This window comes from Papilio polytes, unplaced genomic scaffold, assembly GCF_000836215.1.
Source record: "Papilio polytes unplaced genomic scaffold, Ppol_1.0 DF823942.1, whole genome shotgun sequence".
Taxonomy (NCBI): Eukaryota; Metazoa; Arthropoda; class Insecta; order Lepidoptera; family Papilionidae; genus Papilio; species Papilio polytes.
This window is the reverse complement of record NW_013525262.1, coordinates 4,427-9,718: the sequence shown is the minus strand read 5'-3', so window position 1 is coordinate 9,718 and position 5,292 is coordinate 4,427.

Genomic DNA, 5,292 nt, shown 5'->3' with positions numbered 1-5,292 from the left:
ACGCGTATCGCTTATCGAAAACTCAAAACTCGAAAATCGAAAATCGAAAATCGCATATCGCGTTATGCACATAGCGCATAGCGCAAAGCGCGTAGTGCATAGCGCATAGCGCATAGCGCATATCGCGTATCGCTTATCGAAAACTCCAAAATCGAAAATCGCATATCACGTTATGCACAAGCGCATAATGCATATGGCTTATCAAAAAAAAAACTCGAAACTCGAAAATCGCATATCGCATTTTGCACAAGCGTATTGCGCACAGTGCATAGCGCATAACGCATATCGCTTATTGAAAACTCGAAAATCGAAAATCGCATTTCGCGTTATGCACATAGCGCATAGCGCATAGCGCATAGCGCATAGTGCATAGCACATAGCGCATAGCGCATAACGCGTATCGCTTATCGAAAACTCAAAAGTCGAAAATCGCATATCGCGTTATGCACATAGCGCATAGCGCATAGCGCGTAGTGCATAGCGCATAGCGCATAGCGCACAGTGCATAGCACATAGCGCATAGCGCATATCGCGTATCGCTTATCGAAAACTCCAAAATCGAAAATCGCATATCACGTTATGCACAAGCGCATAACGCATATGGCTTATCAAAAAAAAACTCGAAACTCGAAAATCGCATATCGCATTATGCACAAGCGTATTGCGCACAGTGCATAGCGCATAACGCATATCGCTTATCGAAAACTCGAAAATCGCATATAAATGTGTATATTATACTTTTTATACACATTCCCTTGGAGATACATACATACTTTTCCGTTAACAGATATAATAACAATTAATAATCTTTTCTCGTCCGCGTAGCCAACGTAAACGAAAAAAAAATGTAGGTAAAGAAAAGTATGATACAAGTTCGTTGGCCGCGCAACGACTTACTGTGGCACTGGCGTGGTTGATATCGCTGACCTCTTGGCCGTATGCTCGATATGAATTTATTGCTCGCGAAGTGACCGCGATGTCAAAACCCATTTACCCAGAACCAACAAACAACAAACAACTCAGCGTTCAGAGTTTTAGTAATGGATCTCGTTTATCTATACTCATATTATATGTTCATACAAAAAATATTTAATTACGAAATAGATTGCCCTGAATTATTGTCTAAGCTATTTTTAAACGTCCCTTGTAAATCAATTCGTTCCATACCACATCTCTTTTTGCCCCAGGCATCATCAAACTATAGGCAAAATAGTTATATTGTGCGTGCAAGCGCAAGCTTCAACAAAGTCTGTAGGCAGCACGATCTCGATCCATCCACGACGAGCGTGACTACGGCAAGAAGACGCTTAGCACTTGACTTTTTTTATTTAAAACATGAACTGTTACTAACATTATTAATACGTTGTGGCTATTGTATATTGTTATATTGTACCTAATTTATGTATATTGTAAATAACTATTTGGTAGTTGGCAGCACCTTGGCAGTACCTGCTGTTTGTGTCTATTATTTGTGTTTTGTGTCTAATATTGCTACAAGCGAAAACTCTTCATTGGCTCTAGTCAAGTAATTTATAGTTACTTAGATAAGGTTAGGCTGTAAGTTTTCCATGTATTAAATAACTAAATAAATTACAAAGAGGAAAGATTTGTATTTTTGTTTGTATTAAAATAACTCAAAAACTAATAGGCTGATATAAAAAAAAGTAGAGAAAACAATGTACGTTATCACTGAGTAACATAGGCTATATTTTTAATTAAACGTGGAGATGTCGCGAGCAATAGGTAGCTTATAATGGTTATTGTGAAACGCAAACGCTATACATCAAATTCGGTTAAGCTGTTTCTGAGGATTTACATACTTATTTTGATGAGTTTTACCGTTAAATAAATATTATATAAAAGATATAGATGTTATTGTTATTATGTACCAATAACTGGAGAGTTGTGCGTTATCTGAGGTTAGGGCGCAGTGCGCGCCATGGACCCGGAGCGACAGCCCCTACTCAAGCGTGTTCTGGCACAACACAGGTACACAAGTTAAATAATTTATTTCTTAACTATAAATTCTTATGTTTTTTGCTTACTTTTACATGAAATATAATTGGATTAAAGGTTTATTATTCAATTAAATGGAAGGTTCAAATAAATCATTTATTGAATAATAAAAAAAAAACCACAGTAGATTAGTGCAAAATTTCGTTGAAAATTTAAAGTTTTACAGAATGTAAAAGATAACACATAGTTTTTAGACTATCACGTGGATAGGAAAGCGGTACGGGAAACAGCTAGTTTATAATAAAGATGAGAAGGATATACAGAAACGATGTTTCCCTTGGATGGCCTATCCATCTCCAACTGCCATATTTATTTCCATTGTTTGCTTTTTAGTAAAGGGTGGGAGGAGTAGTATCCGTACTCCGACACGCGGAAGAGGTAGTATTGAGAATGGTGGGATTAGGATTGTTGCGCGCAGGTGCGGGCGGGGGCACGCGCCGCTGGCGCCGGGCGAGGTGGCGGCGGCGCGGCGCGCGGTGCGCTGGCGATGCGCGCGCGCCGCGGCGCTGCTGGCGGTGTGGGCTCTGGCGGCGGCGGCATTGGCGCTGGCGGCGCGCGCGCTGGCGACTGCACCGTGCGCGCCGCGCGGCCCCACGCCCCCGGTGCCGCCCGCGCTGGTCTCGCTCGCTCCGCTCATGGCCAGCGTGCGCGACCAACACAAGCAATACGTCTTATAGCTTTATTACATATTTTCACTATTTCTCACTGGATGTGTTCAATGAGTATAAGTTTGTGTATCTTGTTGTCCCCGTGCCGGTGCTACGTTATTCTTTTAGCATTATTTTGTTGAGATAACCAAACGGAAACATGAATGTACTGATTTTCTAATATATATCTATTGCATGATTCGTATTTGTAATTGTAGCCAGGGGCTGGCAGGCTGGCAGGCTGGCAGGCTGGCAGGCTGGCAGGCTGTCATGGCATGAGCGAACTCGCTCATTACATTATATACTCACTAAAAGAAAAAAAAATGCAATAATATAAGTGCCCGAGGCGAGCACGGCCATACGCTGATTTCTCGAAGCGCTATAGGGCGATTTTAACACCCTTGTAACTTCGTCGTGGATAAAGGTTAAAATTTTAAACATCATTAGATTTACCAGAATTCGTTGTATTGCCAAAACATATTTATAATTATAATTTAATATTTATAATTTTACAAATTTTAGCTAGTTAAAATCTTCACTTTGTTACACTAATGCGCGTTTAATCATAATTAGACATTTCCAATGGTGCTAACAACTTGAATTTTAGAATTGAGTCAGCGCTCTGTCTTTCGATTTAGGGGAAAATGAAAAATCTCGAAATTTGATACTTTAACACTAGGTTTACGGGACCCGTCAATTTGACGGATTTCAAACTTTGAAATGAAACACGCAAAAAACCATAGCATTAATCTTAACTATTTTGCATCGTAAATTTATAATTTCATTTAAAGAGTTTATACGCACAATTATTATTTTCCTAAGCTTTATAAATTTTGAAAATTGTACCTTGTATATCTATTTCTACGGAACCTGTCAATTTGACGGGTTAGCTGATTGCGTCAACAATCCTTATATATTTGCTTCGCTTGTAAAATTATACCTCCAATAGCAAATATAAGACTGAAAGAAAGGTCTAAGACCCCCCCCAACTCATAATCTCAATAGCGCCTCGATAACGAATTGTGTAGCCCGGGTGTCAAATCCTCGCGTTATTCGAAACTCAAAGCGTGCAGCAGACTAAATGTCGTATCGAAAAGATATTCAGTGGTGCAAACATAAACAACACACACAAAGAACTTTCACAGCCTGCGGTAGCCGACGTTAGGCTGCGATATGAATCTGCGATAATCCCTGCTGATAATGATAATCTGAAAATATCCAGAAAGGAGTTTATATTTTCTTTAGCCGATGAATTAGCTGGAAAAAACAAGGAGAACGTTCGTCACAGTTCAGACGTTTCAGATCGGCCACCTTCAACATCGGGAGTGCGAAAAAGTTGCCATGTGGGCTACTGTAATAAAAATAGAAGCAGTAATTGCTGTATGTATTGTAAAAATATCGTATGCGGGAAATGCACAAAAGAAATTCAATACGTATGTAAAAAATGTCCTCGATAAATATGATTATGTAGCCTTTATATTATTGTTATCATTTTCGTAATAACTTAACAAAAAATTTGACTTATTAGTATTTTATTTTTACGTGACGCCTTATATTGTTAAACTCAGATTTAGTTTGAATAAATTGATTTTTTAAAAATAAATACGTATTTTCATCCACCCGTCAATTTGACGGATGCTCGTAGAGATAGGTATATAAGAAACGCCCGTAAACCTAGTGTTAAGAAATATATTGTCATTGACATTATATCAAAACTTTCTTATAAATAAAGATAGACGTTTTAAATTATTAACATAAATAGATATCATACTTTTTTATAAACCTAAAATATTTTACAATTATAGTTCGTAGTTTATGAAATATCGTTATTTGAATTCTTCACATTTTACACAAACGCACGTGTAATCATAATTTTAAGGTACTTCTAGCAATCCCACAAACTTGAAATTGTGAACATAGTTGGAAGTCAACACATTATTAAAGGAAAAACACCAAATGGAACAAAATTGTTTGGACGCTAACGTCGACAGCTGCTGCCAATTCAGCCGTAGATTGTGTATCGTCAGCTTCCACAATCGCTATCAATTCATCATTGTCGACCAAAGTCTTCAGACGACCGCGACATTCATTTTTCAACAAATCAATAACAGGAGGTGCGTTGGTTAGTAGTGTTAGTTCCGTAAACTTCGTTGATGTTGCGTGCCGCTTGTGCCGCGATGCTTCCACGATACTCAAATTCCATAATTACTCGAATTTTTAACGTATCCATGATGACGAATAACATTGAAATGTGATATAAATGGTAACACTAATCAATAAACAAATGACCAATTTAAAAAAGAATTCTATGTTTTTAAAATTAGAATTCTCAGTCAAACAAAATATATTTTGATTTGAAGTGATCAGTACCTAATACCTAGTGTAGAACGGTTATTTCATTGGTATTATTACAAGTATTCTGTACCTGTCTATTTAAGTATGACTACTTACCTATTAAGTATTAGTACCTGTTTGTCTCCTACAAACAAAACTTCGTTCAAAAATTGAACGACTCAAAACCAACGCAACCAAAGACTTGTATAAGACACAACGACAACAATGACAGAGAACGCAATGACATCGACCAAACACCGTAGACGGCATTTTTTTTTTTTTTTGGGACTGAATG